Genomic DNA, 15323 nt, shown 5'->3' with positions numbered 1-15323 from the left:
CATGTTCAGGGAGTCTGTCCTATGTAGACTGGATGAAGTCTTTAAACCAAGGTTTGAATGTTGAAGAGGAATCCTAGTTAGTTTCCCTGGTAGAGAAGAAGGCATTCCCAGAGCAATGGATATGAATATGAAGTGTAGAATGGAGGTCAACCAATACATCTGTGCACAGGTAAGGTCTGCTCAGAACTTCAAGAATGAAGTGAGGTCTTGAGGGTTCTCTAACTTATATCTATGGATCAAAGGTCTCCATGTTAACAACTTTGACCTTTCATCTATGTAAATTCAACAAAAGGTGAAGGCCACAATAGACACTTATATTATGTAAATGAAGCAAGTCATTAGGTGACATAAAAGTACCTGTTCAAACGAAAAGTCTCCTTTAATGTCTGTAAAACAAACTGCTTTAGAATTAACACTTGAGGGGAAACCTCAGTGTTTCAGTAATGCTGCCATAATGTTTTAAAGTGAATTGTTACAATTTCCTATCACACATCTATCCATCAGGAACAATGATTGTGAAATAAAACTGTTCATTATAAAAATAAAATTGTAAATAATAAAAAAAAGCCAATGTAGAATATATGTAGCCTGAGCCTTTACTTGAACTTGTACTTTAACTTTTTTTTCCACATATATTTTAGCATTTTACTAATAGTCTTTATTAACCACCTCAGCTTCCCTAGCTTAAACCCCCTTAATGACCAGACCACTTTACACTTCTGCACTACACTATTTTCACGTTTTATTGCTCGGTCATACAACTTACCACCCAAATGAATTTTACCTCCTTTTCTTCTCACTAATATAGCTTTTATGTGGTGGTATTTCATTGCTGCTGACATTTTTACATTTTGTTATTAATCAAAATTTTTGCAAAAAAAATAATGACATTTTTCACTTTCAGTTGTAAAATTTTTCATATAAAACTATATTTCTATATACATTTTTCTCTAAATTTATTGTTCTACATGTCTTCAATAAAAAAAAAAGAAAAAAAAAGGTTTGGGTAAAAGTTAGCATTTACAAACTATGGTACAAAAATGTGAATTTCCGCTTTTTGAAGCAGCTCTGACTTTCTGAGCACCTGTCATGTTTCATGAGGTTCTACAATGCCCAGACAGTAGAAAAAAAAAAAAAAAAACACAAATGACCCCATTTCAGAAAATAGACACCCTAAGGTATTCGCTGATGGGCATAGTAAGTTCATAGAAATTTTTATTTTTTGTCACAAGTTAGCGGAAAATTATGATTTTTTAAATTTATTTTTTCTCCTTACAAAGTCTCATATTCCACTAATTTGTGACAAAAAATAAAAACTTCCATGAACTCACTATGCCCATCACGAAATACCTTGGGGTGTCTTTCCAAAATGGGGTCACTTGTGGGGTAGTTATACTGCCCTGGCATTTTAGGGGCCCATATGTGTGAGAAGTACTTTGAAATCCAAATGTGTTAAAAATGGCCTGTGAAATCCAAAAGGTGCTCTTTGGAATGTGTGCCCCTTTGCCCACCTAGGCTGCAAAAAAGTGTCACACATGTGGCATCGCCGTACTCGGAAGAACTAGGGCAATGTGTTTTGGGGTGTATTTTTACATATACCCATGCAGGGTGAGAGAAATCTCTAAAAGTCAACTTTTCCCATTTTTTTTATACAAAGTTGTTATAGAGAGATATTTCTCTCACCCAGCATGGGTATATGTAAAAAGACACATTGCCCAACTACTCCTGAGTACGGCGATACCACATGTGACACTTTTGCAGCCTAGATGTGCAAAGGGGCCCAAATTCCTTTTAGGAGGGCATTTTTAGACATTTGGATCCCAGACTTCTCACGCTTTAGGGCCCCTAAAAAGCCAGGGCAGTATAAATACCCCACATGTGACCCCATTTTGGAAAGGCACCCCAAGGTATTCAATGAGGGGCATGGCGAGTTCATAGAAGATTTTTTTTTTTAGGCACAAGTTAGCGGAAATTTATTTTTTTTGTTTTGTCTCACAAAGTCTCCCTTTCCGCTAACTTGGGACAAAAATTTCAATCTTTCATGGACTCAATATGCCCCTCAGCGAATACCTTGGGGTGTCTTCTTTCTGAAATGGGGTCACATGTGGGGTATTTATACTGCCCTGGCATTTTAAGGGCCCTAAAGCGGGAGAAGAAGTCTGGAATATAAATGTCTAAAAAATGTTACGCATTTGGATTCCGTGAGGGGTATGGTGAGTTCATGTGAGATTTTATTTTTTAACACAAGTTAGTGGAATATGAGACTTTGTAAGAAAAAACTGAAAAAAATAAATTAAATAATCAATTTCCGCTAACTTGTGCCACAAAAATGTCTGAATGGATCAATGACAGGGGGGGTGATCAGGGAATCTATATGGGGTGATCAGGGGTTAATAAGTGACAGGGGGGGTGTAGTGTAGTGTGGTGCTTGGTGCTACTTATTACAGAGCTGCCTGTGTCCTCTGGTGGTCGATCCAAGCAAAAGGGACCACCAGAGGACCAGGTATATTAGACGCTGTTATCAAAGCAGCGTTTAATTTACCTGTTAGGGGTTAAAAACAAAACAAAAAAAAAAAAAACACGAACGATCGCCGCTGGCAGGCTGTAGATCCACTCGCTTACCTGCAGTGCCTGTGTGCGCGCGTTCACAGGAAATCTCGCATCTCGCGAGATGACGCATAGATGCGTGACTCTGCCTGAGACTGCCTCCTCCGGAACTCGATCCTGCGTTAGTAGGTCCGGAGGCGGTTAAGCGATTGCGCAAAAATTTTCGACTTTCACTCCATTATTTTGACTTGAGCTCATGATAAATCTGGCCCATTGACACAAATTTATAACTAACATGAAGTACAAAGTGTCAGGAGAAAACTATCTCAGAATGGCTTGGATAAGGGCTCATGCACACTACCGTATGTTTTTTTTGCAGTCCACAAAAAACATGGATGATTTACTTTCCGTATTTTGCAGAACGGAACAGCTGGCCCCTAATAGAAAAGTATTATCTTTGTCTGTAATGCAGACAATAGGACATGTTCTATGTTTTTTGTGGAACGGAAACGGAATGCACACAAAGTAACCTTTTTTTTCAGTTGAAATTAAATGGTTCCGCAGTCAGTCCGCAAAAACTAAATTAACAAAATCTGGTTCTGAACAGAGAAGTAAAGTAAATTCCAACTAAGGCCTCATGCACACGGCCGTTGATTTGGTCCGCAAAAAATAAATAATTATAACCTGTCCTATTCTTGTCTGCATTTTTGTGGTGGACAAGAATAGGCAGTTATATTAATGGCTCCCAGTGCCGTTCTGGAAATTGCAGAACGCACACAGATGCCATCCATGGTTTGCAGATCCACAAAACACACAACGGTCATGTGCTTGAGGCCCAAAAATGTACCTTCATATTTTTCTACATAAAAGGACTAAATAGCTAACAAATCCCATAACACCAACACATGATATATTAGTCTAAAATAAACAGGCAATAACCATCAGGTAGTATGTACCAGCAAAAACATTAAATACATAGATAAATCAAATATAGAAAGCGATCCCATTAATCTTAAAAAATAAATAAAAATTTAAATGGTCCTGAAAGCTACACAATCAGAACATAAAACACGGAATGGGCACAGAAAGAAATATGTTCATGTGCATGAGCACTAATTTTTACAGATCCACCGATTATGGATCAAGATGGATGATTAGTAATCCAACTAAGGCTACTTTCACACTTGCGTTCAGAACGGATCCATCTGCATTATGTTGTAGAAAAAAAAGTCTAAGTGTGAAAGTTGCTCAGACGGATCCATCCAGACTTTACATTGAAAGTCAATGGGGGACGGATCCGTTTGAAAATTGAGCCATATAGTGTCAAATTCAAACTGATCCATCCCCATTGACTGGACGGATCAGTCTGCCTCTGCACGGCCAGGCGGACACCCGAACGCTGCAAGCAGCGGTCGGGTGTCCGCCTGCTGAGCGGAGGCCAAACTGTCCCAGACTGGCATTCTGAGCAGATCCGCATCCACTCAGAATGCATTGGGGCCATACGGATGCAGTTCGGGGACGCTTGCGAGAGCCTTCAAACGGAACTCACAAGCGGAGCCCCGAACGCTAGTGTGAAAGTAGCCTAACTGGTTGGACATTGGGCCAAACATGAGCGAGTTTTTCATGTGGGTGCATTTCATGAAACAGATGCATAACATCCGGACTGAATGACGACCCATTCAGTGATCAGAACACTGCCTCCTGGGATGGTCCTGGAATACTTGGCAGCCGATCCTAGGGCCCAGGATTGGAACATAGGCAGGATCAGGAAATACACAGTCTGAACAGGAACGAAGACTAAAACACAGTTCTGTGGAAGACCATAACAAGCAGAATAAAAAATAAATAAAAGATAGACTGTAAAGCAAAAAATAAACAACTAAACGGAGACCAAACAAGCAGGGAAACAGACAGCCGGAACTCAGGAAGAACAAGGTACCACATACCAGACACAGGTCAACCATACAGACTGCCCAGGCCTGGCCCAACAATCAGAACATTAAATACAACCACCACTGCTCAGCCAAGGGGCAGGATCATCAGACAGAACATATAGCTGAGCTCATTAGCTCAAAAGACCCGCAGGTGCACCAGAACAGAAAGAGGAATTAACCTCTAAATGGACCACAGAATACACAGCAAGCAAGAGGTGATTAACCCCTGACCTGCTGAACAGAAAAGAAAGACATACAAGACAGTCATGTTCACACCATAAAGTATCCTCCATGGTGTTCACAATTCAATTTTTCCAACACAGAATTCAGGTAGTCGGTGAGGCAGAGAACAATTATACTTTATTTCTATCCACTTAATTAAGAGGTAAGTGGCCCTAAATGACCCTGTGAGATCTGTGTAGGCCCCTGAAACCACACCACCTTTTCAGGCTTGCCCTCCATGTATGGGTGCTTTACACATGGAGAGTTCCTCCCATGAGTTCAGTATATTTGTCCATAAGGAAGTAATGGAATACCAACTCCGTAGGTAGGTGCTAAAGAGGAATATTGGATTCTCTTCCTAGCCAAGAGGAAGGCAAGGAATATGTCTTAGGGCGCATTCATACGAACGTTGTTTCGTTCCGCATCAGCGCTTCATTGTTTGCGGCTCGGATGCGGACCCATTCACTTCAATGGGGCCGTGTGCTGTTCGCATCAGTAGCTCCGTTCCGTGGCCCCGCAAAAATTATGGGTCATTTTGTGGACAAGAATAGGCATTTCTATAATGGGCCGTCTGTTCCGTAAATTGCAGAAGGCATACGGGCAGAATCTGTGTTTTGCGGACGGCAAAACAGGGCATGTTCGTCTGCATGAGCCCTTAGTCTGAACAGAGATATAAAGTAGTCTAAAGCAGTACAAGAGTTGCCAAGATCCGGAAAGGTACAGATCAACTATCCAGACCATGTGCAGTAGGGTATGAACTAATGGAGTAGTCAAATAATCTGGATGGTATCTGCTAAAATTGCTTTAGGCCTCTTGCACACAAACATATTTTCATTTAGTTTCCGTTGTGTTTTTTTTGGCGATTCAATGGGTCCGCCAAAAAAAACGGAAGGTACTTGTGTGCCTTCCGTTTCCGTATTTATTTTCCGCAAAAAAATAGAACATATCCTATTATTGTCCGCTTTACGGACAAGGATAGGACTGTTCTATTAGGGGCCAGATGTTCCGTTCCGCAAAATATGGAATGTACACGGATGTCATCTGCATTTTTTGCGGTCCGCAAAATACATACGGTTGTGTGCAAGAGGCCTTAATAGGAGGAAACCGCAGTGCTCTGCAGAGAATGGTTAGCTACAGTCTATTGCTCTCTACTGCGTGGTGAAGACTAAGGCCTCTTGCACATGAATGTAACTGCTCCGTGCCCATGCTGCTGGCCGCAAATTACAGTCCGCAATGCACGGGCACCGACCGTGGGGCAGTCGCATGTGGATCGCAGACCCATTCATTTGAATGGGGTCCACTATCCGTCCGTTCCGCAAAAAGATAGATCTTGTTCTATCTTTTTGTGGAACAGAAGAACAGAACACCACAGAAGCACTCCATGGTGCTTCCGTGGGGTTCCGTTCCATGCTTCCGTTCCGCACCGCATCTCCGTGATTGCGGACCAATTCAAGTGAATGGGTCTGCATCCATGATGCGGAATGCACAAGGATGGTGACCCATGTATTGCGGAGCCCTTACGTTCGTGTACAAAAGGCCTAAATCTGGCTATACTCAGTGGCGTACCGCCAATAAAGGCAGACCACGCCGTTGCTATGGGGCCCACGGCACAGGGGGGCCCGGAGAGCACGGAAGGCCCCGCCTCCTCCGTTTGCTCTGCACACTTAGTTAATTAGTTAATATGCGGCGCAGCGGCTCTTGTGTGTTCTTCCGAAACACCCCCTTCCCTCCCCCCCCCCCCCCGTCAGAGCCACTGGCCAATCACTAACCTGAAGGACCAGGACTCCGGGCTTCAGGCGTGCTGCATTTCACACCAATCAGCGCAAGACAGCTGCTGATTGGCCAGTGCATTCCTGGACTGGCAGAGGCAGCAACTCAGGGAGGCGACTCGTACTGCACCCTGCACGGGCCCCGCGTATTGTCCTTTCTCGCCGCCCGCCTGGCTAAGACTAGTCATCTGCCCTGCGGACAGCAAGTGCAGTGGCATTAGTGAGTGCAGCCCCAGCCCAGACTGAAGGACCGCTCCTGACCGGACAGGGAGGGAGGTGCGCGGGGTCATAGAGGACAGTCTGCTTTCCTCCTACTCTGTCCTCTATGAGCCTCCCCCCGAGTCCTCTATGAGTCGTCCCCCCCAACCCCTAATGCCCCCCAAAATGCCCGGGAAGGGGGGGGGGGAATAGGAGGAAAGCACACTACTGCAGGTAACACTACCACATTATCAGCACTAGTGCTATCTGTGGTTTTACATAGGACTTTTACGCAGGTAACACTACTACATTTCCGGTAATCAGAGAGTTATCACTGTGTTATTTGTGGTGTTACATAGGATTACAGGTGACATCTACTACATTATCTGTACTCAGAGAGTTATCACTGTTATTTGTAATGTTACATAGGACTGCAGATAAAACTTTTATGGATATCCGTAGGAGTCCCATAGATTCAGATACCACAGGGTTTTGTTCCTACAGCATTCCGTTTGTCGCAAAACTGACCTGTGCCCTTCATTTTCTGGGTCAGTACGAATAAGTACGAACGTATGTATACATTTCTTTATTGGCAAATAGGGGTGTGGCAGGGGAGGAGCCAGGACAGGAGGTGGGATGGGCCAGGGGTGGGTAGTGGGCGGGGTTAGGGGGCCCAATTCAGATTCTTGCTATGGGGCCCAGTGATTTCTATGTACGCCCCTGGCTATACTCATTAGTTAGTGGTCGGCCGAACACTCACTATCTCTCCCGACTTCCCCCATACATTATACTGCTCACCTCAGCTATGCAGTCATATGTCCTGATTCCTGAACAGATATATGTGAATCTCTGGAAATTTGCTTAGGCTTCAATTCTAATGAAATGGTCGAAAGATTGGATTCCAGTATGAATAAATTTGTCCTCAATTGAAACTGCTCAGATTGCTCTTAAAAGTTGTGTATAACACTCTGGGGTCTAGGCCAAGGAATAATATTTATTCTCTCTTGTCTTTATCTTTTTTTTTTTTTTTTTTTTTTTTTTTTGCATTTTTCTCTCCCTCTGTCTAGCTATTGGTAAAAGCATGGTAATGGTTGGACCGGCCCACCAGAGGATCCTCCAGTAGGCCCAAGCTGTGATGCAGTAGAAGGCCCCAAAGGTTCAGGATAATCACTTATATTCAAAACTTATTACACTTTATTAATTATCTGGGGGCTGGACCCAGGAAATAATTTCCTCTGGTGGTCCCAATGAGCCCTAGTTTGACACCGTCTGGCAATGACTTATCTCCTCAAAAACAAAAAGGTTTGGGCAGTTGAAAGCCGACTGTCTGATCTTCATTTCACCTGACATCTGCTGTCAGAGAAAAGTTGGGAGGCTTCCATACAAATTAGATGGTTATTCAGTGCCCATGAAATTGGTGGATTCAGCTGAGCTATCTAAGCTTAGAGGATTTCTGTCACCTGAAAAATGGGTATTAAGCTGGCAGACATTATGTCAGTCGTTTTGCGGCGAACTTTGCTCGTTCGCGATTTGCCGAACATGCGAACATATGGCGATATTCGCACACGCCGTTTTTTTTTGTATAGCGCCAAACTTTGACCCATGACACATCCATCAGGTGGTACAGGACAGCCAATTTTGACGTTTCAGCACATAGACATACCCCCTACCTTATAACAGAACCAGATCTGGCCGCCATTTTACATTGTTTTGCCAGTGAAGGGAGAGGTTGCATTTTGTAACTAATTGCGGGTGCGATATACCTATTGCCCCCCAAAAAACTGCTTGAGGACTGCGATACACCTGCTTCCACAAAATAATGATTGAGGGGTGCTATATACCTGTTTCCGCCAAATACTGATTGAGGGGTGCCATATACCTTCTTCTATAAAATACTGATTGAGGGATGCTATTGCTATATACCTTCTTCCACAAAATACTGATTGAGGGCTGCAATTCACCTGCTTCCACAAAATACTGACTGAGGGGTGCCATATACCTGTTTCCGCCAAATACTGATTGAGGGGTGCTATATACCTTCTTCCACAAAATCCTGATTGAGGGGTGCTATATACCTGTTTCTGCCAAATACTGATTGAGGGGTGCTATATACCTGTTTTCGCCAAATACTCATTGAGGGGTGCTATATACCTGTTTTCGTCATATACCTTCTTCCACAAAATATTGATGAGGGGTGCTATTGTTATATACCTTCTTCCACAAAATACTGATTGAGGGCTGCGATACACCTGCTTCCACAAAATACTCATTGAGGGGTGCTATATACCTGTTTCCGCCAAATACTGATCAAGGGGTGCTATATACCTGTTTCCGCCAAATACTGATTGAGGGCTGCGATATACCTTCTTCCACAAATACTGCTCTTCTCTACGAACTTAGGCAGAGGGTCATTTAGAAAATGAGAGGCAGAGGAAGAGGCAGACCGTTCCGCAGGAATGGTAGGGGTCGGGCAGATGCACCAGGCCGGAGCCTAAGTGGGAAGTTGAAGAAGGCGCGTGCGATCACTTCAAAGGGCGCACCAGAGTTGGTTGAGTGGCTCACTCAGCCTTCCGCATCCTCTGTATCTGCACTCTCCTTACTCTCTGCTGTGTGCACCCCCAAAGACACCACCACCATAGCCCCTCCACTCAAGTCAGAGGAATTATTTTCCCATCCATTCCCAGACCTTACCAATAAGCAGCCATTCTTGGCATCGGATGAGCAACAGGAGGTAGCAACGTCCGCCACCCAGCGGTCTGACGACAGTACCCAGATCAGCCCAAGGAGAGTGGTCCCCGCTGTTGCTGCCTACTCCGAGATCTCTAATGTCAGTGATGGTGAAGGTGACGATGATGACGTGTCGATGGACATCACGTGGGTGCCCACAAGAGAGGAAGAAGAGGAGAGTTCAGAGGGAGAGACGGAGCAGCAGATAGGGAGGAGAAGCAGGCAGAACTCGCAGTGCACAGGAGGCAAAAAGCAGACTGCTAATGTATCTGGAGCGAGCCATCCACGATGCACGGTCACATCTTGCACTCCCAGGACGCCGGCACATGGCTCAGCAGTGTGGGCTTTTTTTAACGTGTCTGATAATAGTGTTGCCATCTGCAGCCTGTGCTGTCAACGCATAAGTCGCAGTAAGCCCAACACTCACCTAGGGCCGACCGCCTTAAGAAGGCACTTGGCCTCCCATCACCGAGCCCAGTGGGAGCAACGCCGTCAGAACCCATAAAGCCACACTCCTGGCGCTCCACATCCTGCCTCTTCTCCTTCTCCACTCCACCTTCCACCGTGCCGTCGTCGCATTCATCTGGCACAAGGCGGGCTTCCATGGGCCAAATGTTTGAGCGTAAAAAAATTATGAAGCTTGATAATCCTTTTGCCCAACGGTTGACCGCTGGCTTGTCAGAACTAGCCCGCCAACTATTGCCATATAAATTGGTGGACTCGGAGGCCTTTCGAAAATTTGTGGCCATTGGCACACTGCAATGGAAGGTCCCCGGAAGGAAATATTTCTCCCAGAAGGGCATCACTGAACTATATGGCCACGTTCAGCGGCAAGTTAATATATCTCTGGCACACAGTGTCGGTACCAAGATACATTTGACCACAGACACGTGGTCTAGCAAACACGGGCAGGGAAGGTACGTAACTTTTACTGCCCACTGGGTGAACCTTCTGACGGCCGTCAAGCATGTAACCCATGGCCCCCATTTGGATTAGGTGTTACCATCACGGATTGCATGCAGGCCTGCCTCTTCTTCTCCTCCTCCTACTCCATCCTCAGTCTCTTTCTCGGCTGACTCCTTTTTCCACTGCTACCGCCTCTTCCGCTGTGTCCCCCAAGCTCCCCAGAACCTATTCGACGTGCCAGGTGAGACGTTGCCATGCAGTTCTGCGGCTGTTGTGCCTGGAAGCCAAAAGCTACACCGGTCCTGCACTCCTTTCAACTCTCCGGTCACAGGCCGATCAGTGGGTAACCCCGCTCAATTAGACAGTTGGTAAAGTGGTGTGCAACAACAGTGCCAATCTGCTGAGCACGCTGAAACAGGGCAAAATGACACGTGTCGTGCATGGCACACGTCCTGAACTTAGGGCTCTTTCACACTTGTGTATTTCTTTTCCGGCATAGAGTTCCGTCGTCGGGGCTCTATGCGGGAAAAATCCTGATCAGGATTATCCCAATGCATTCTGAATGGAGAGAAATCCATTCAGGATGTCTTCAGTTCAGGACCAGAACGTTTTTTGGCTGGAAAAAATACCACAGCATGCTGCGCTTTTTGCTCCGGCCAAAAATCCTGAACACTTGCCGCAAGGCCGGATCCGGAATTAATGCCCATTGAAAGGCATTAATCCGGATCCGGCTTTAGGCTAAACGTCGTTTCGGCGCATTACCGGATCCGACGTTCAGCTTTTCTGAATGGTTACCATGGCTGCCAGGACGCTAAAGTCCTGTCTGCCATGGTAAAGTGTAGTGGGGAGCGGGGGAGCAGCACACCCACCGTCCGCACGGCCCCCGGCAACGGAAGTGCACGCCGGATCCCAACAACGCAAGTGTGAAAGAGGCCTTAGTCATGCAGCGATTCGTTGCCAAATACCTCGGGGTCCAGGACAACTTGCGGCAGGCCAGGAAAATCTCTGCCCATTTTAGAAGATCTTACACGGCCATGGCTCACCTTGCTGACGTTCAGCGGCGACGCCACTTGCCCATCAGACGTCTGATTTGGACTGCCCGACGCGATGGAACTCCACCATGTATATGCTTGATAGGCTGCTCCAGCAGAAATAAGCCGTTAACGACTACCTGTACGAACTCTGCATCAGGACAGTTTCTGGGGAGCTTTTTTTTTTTTTCACTGCGTCAGTGGCTGCTCATGCACAACGCATGCAAACTTCTGCGGCCATTAGATGAGATCACCAAACTGGTCAGTCGCAGCCAAAGCACCATCAGTGACATCGTACCTTATGCCTTCTTTCTGGAGAATGCATTGCGTCGCGTCATTGATCAAGCCGTTGAGGAGCAGGAGCTGGAAGATGAGGAAGTCGCAACGCTAAATGAATTCCCAGGGGGGCTACTCCATCTGAGACAAGTCAGCAGGAGTCTGAAGAGGAGTCAGAGGAAAATGGTGGCTGGAGGGAGGAGCAAAAGGAAAAGGAGGAGCAAGAAAAGCAGACTTTAAACTTTTCGGGGATTCCTGGTGTTGTCCGTGGCTGGGGGGAGGAGACGACATTATCCTGGGCGATGAGCAGGAGCCAGGGTGCTCTACTGCTTCCAATTTAGTGCAAATGAGGCCCTTCATGCTCCAGTGTTTGAAAAGGGACCCCCGTATAAAAAGCATAAAAGGAAAGGACCAGTACTGGGTGGCAACGTACTTAGACCCCTGGTACAAACACTAAATGGCGGACATGTTACCAGCATCACAGAGGGCTGTCAGAATGCAGCATTTCCAGGTCTTGCTGCGAGAGATGCTGCATTCTGCTGTTGCGGACACTGGCAGAGGAATTTCCACCCACAGCTAAACTGGTGCGGGTACCAATCCAACCGTGCCTGCAAAAAGAGGGTGGTTTGAAGATGTGTTGGTCACTTCGGATATGTGATCATTCTTGCAGCCAACCCATCGACAGCCGCCCTCCGGATCCAGTCTCAGGGAACGCCTAGACTGACAGGTGTCTGACTACATCGGGTTAACGGCCGATGTGGACGCTCTGAGAAGCGAGGAATCCCTTGAAGACTGTGCAGGCTTGACCTGTGGTCAGAGCTGGCACAATTTGCCATGGAACTCTTGGCTTGCCCCTCGTCGAGTGTCCTGTCCGAAATAACATTCAGCGCAGCAGGGGGGATCGTGACCGATAAGCGCACTCGCCTAGTTTACGACAGTGTGGACTCTCTCACATTTTTTTTAATGAATGAGGCATGGATCTCTGAGGAATTCAACACCTGTGATGACCACGTGTAACTGAAATTCTTCATGCCAACCCACACATATCCGCCACCACCCAGAAAAAAGAATGGTCCCTGTCTTATGTATATACAACGGCATAAAAGGCCTTTTATGTCGTGTGAATGCCTAATTTTTTGGGCCTGTACTGGCCGACATTTTTCTGACCGCCTAATGTACCTCCAGTCACAGAATTCAAAGTTCTTTGCTGTCAGGTAAATGCCTATTGCCTAATTTTTGGGGCCTGTACTGTCCGAAAGTTAAATTTTTTATCTCTAGCTACATAATCACCTCCCTGTCTCACTCCTCTGCCTCTCATTATGGTGGCGTATGAATCTCATTCACCATAAGGACCTTCTAATGTTACAGGGTCATGTGACTGTGCCCCTCACCCCCGTACTGTGCTCTCTTATACCCTGCATTGTGCCCTCTTACCACACCCTGTGCAGTGCCCCTAGTCATTCCCTGTACTGTGCCCTCTTATCGGGACGGTATGGCGGTGTTATCTGGTCACTGTACAGAGGTGTTATCCGGTCAATGTATGGCTGTGGTATCCAATAACTGGATGGCCATAACTGTATCCCTTTCCCTGCCCACGCCATCCTTTTTTAGACCTGGCATGAGCGTGAAAAATATACAGATTGTGGTGCTAAGGACCTTTGCGCCACAATCTGTCAGAAATACGCCTAACTTAGAAGTATTTCTATATAATATATGACCACCTAATTGTATTATTATTCGGGGGTTAGGCATAATATCTTTATATTATATAGATTCTAGTGTATTATACTGTGCCCTGTATTTCCCAGTAGAAAATGATCCTTGGCAAGCACCTCATCCCTGACCACCAGGACCAGGTAGCGCTCTGTCAGTACATGGCGGCCTCCCCTCTCCGCCACGCTGCTCCGCTGTGTACTGGTGCTTATTCTAGGGCTGGGTTCACATCCTATTTTTGCCATCCATTTAATGCGTACCAAAAATGTATGCGTTAACAGATGCCTCAGACTGATGCCTTACAGTGGCGTCCGTTTACCATACAGTTCCATGGAAGAAAAAAAAATTACGTTAGCGTAAGCATTTTTTTAATGGATAGGCTCCAGCAGGGCACATTTTTGAGCGTTTCCCTTTAAGATGCATAAAAATGGCCCCTGATAAAACTACATATTTTTTGTGGGAATTTTTGCCAATGATCCCCCTCTGGTATGTCACTGTTTATGTTGTGGGACTATTTGTGTACTTCTAGTAAGTGTTTGCTGGGTGCAAATATGACCTGAAGGTTTTTCAGGTTCACCTGCCATTAAAGTGAATGGGGCACGCCGTGAACGCGCGGTTCGCGAACATTTGATTGCGAACGCGCATTCGCGAATCCTCCGGGCCGATGTTAGTCCATCACTAATCCTATTACACCTTGCTGCACTGACTACGGATCCAAATTACCATTATACAGCTCTGTAATTCCAGCAAACCGTTCTTGTTATTGGGGTGCAAGTGCTGTTTGATACAGACATTAACAGGGTTTATTATAAGGAAATATTTCTACGTCATATTTGCCCTTGTGCGTGTATGTTCCAAAGCATTTTTTGGATTGTATTAGTGGGGGAAAAAAAGGGCTCATTAGCCGTTGTGTGGTAAAGGGAGAAAATGACAGCCCTTTTTGGCATGTAGTAGTGGCAAAAAAATATATATTTGCCGTTCAGCGGTGCAGTTATATTTTTGAAAGCCTTTTGTGACATGTATAAGTGGAAAAAAATAAGGGCCTATTTGCCGTTCAGCGGTGCAATTTTATGTTCTAAAGCCCTTTTTAGCATGTATTAGTGGGGGGAAAAAAGGGCTTATTAGCCGTTGTGTGGTGAAGTGAGAAAATTACAGACGTTTTTGGGGAGTTTTTAATTTTCATTTATTTATTTGATCTAACAGTATGTCAGACAGAGAAGTGCCAGGCCCTGCACAGGGGAGGCCTAAATGTTTCTGGCGCAGGCATAGGTTGCAGCAGATTAAGGGGGCGTGGCAACAGAAGTCGCAACAAGAGGCCTGAGTTCCCAGTCTCATCTAGTTGTCGTGTCTTGACCAGCAACCCAGCGGTTCTTGAATGGTTGACTCGGTCATCCACTTTGTTCCAAGTGACATCAGACACCCCCAGCCATGAGTCGGTGGGTTCGTCAGACACAACCCTTAGTTTGCATGGCCCTGTGCCCTCACCTGTCCTCAACCTGCCTCTGTCCTTTTCTGTTCCCTTAGCCAGAGAAGTATTATATGCCGTGGGCTCAGCTTTACTATACAGCGAGGACAGTCAACGGCTACTGGCCAGCCAAGATGTGGAGGAGACACCCGCCACTCCCTCCGGTAGGCGGTCAAGTAGTGATGAGGAGAGTGGCGTGGGAGCTGGTGTTGCAAGCGGTCAGGCTCTTGACCCAGAGACTGTTGAGTAGGACATCAGTGACATGCAGATAGTACTCGATGATGACGATGTAGCTGATCGCACTTGGGATCCGGGTGAATTAGGGGCTTAATCGTCATCGGGAGAAGAGGGGGGCAGCTTGCTCGTGAGGCAGTGGCAGAGCCAGCAAGTCGCTAGCGTGGCCAGGAGTCAGCAGGGTCGCAGCAGTGGGAGGTCGGGAGCCAAACATGCCCAGGTAGACCACCTGTTTCACAGGAGCCTACCTGCCCGGAAAGTAGTGGTTCAGGGGTTCACGGAAGCAGTGGCGGTAGCAGTC

At 46.1% G+C, this 15323-nt stretch overlaps 1 long non-coding RNA gene across 1 annotated transcript in view; it reads right to left on the bottom strand.

Annotated features, from left to right (window-relative positions):
- Positions 1-105: 105 nt before the first annotated feature.
- LOC122929392 overlaps positions 106-15323 on the bottom strand; it is a 33530-nt gene continuing 18312 nt past the window's right edge. Inside the window, exon 5 of the long non-coding RNA XR_006387970.1 lies at positions 106-229. This is a non-coding gene — a long non-coding RNA (uncharacterized LOC122929392). The remainder of the gene's footprint in view (positions 230-15323) is intronic.

Source organism: Bufo gargarizans, chromosome 2 (assembly GCF_014858855.1).
Source record: "Bufo gargarizans isolate SCDJY-AF-19 chromosome 2, ASM1485885v1, whole genome shotgun sequence".
NCBI classification, from domain to species: Eukaryota; Metazoa; Chordata; class Amphibia; order Anura; family Bufonidae; genus Bufo; species Bufo gargarizans.
The sequence above is the reverse complement of the archived record's forward strand: the minus strand, read 5'-3'. Positions and strand labels throughout refer to the sequence as shown.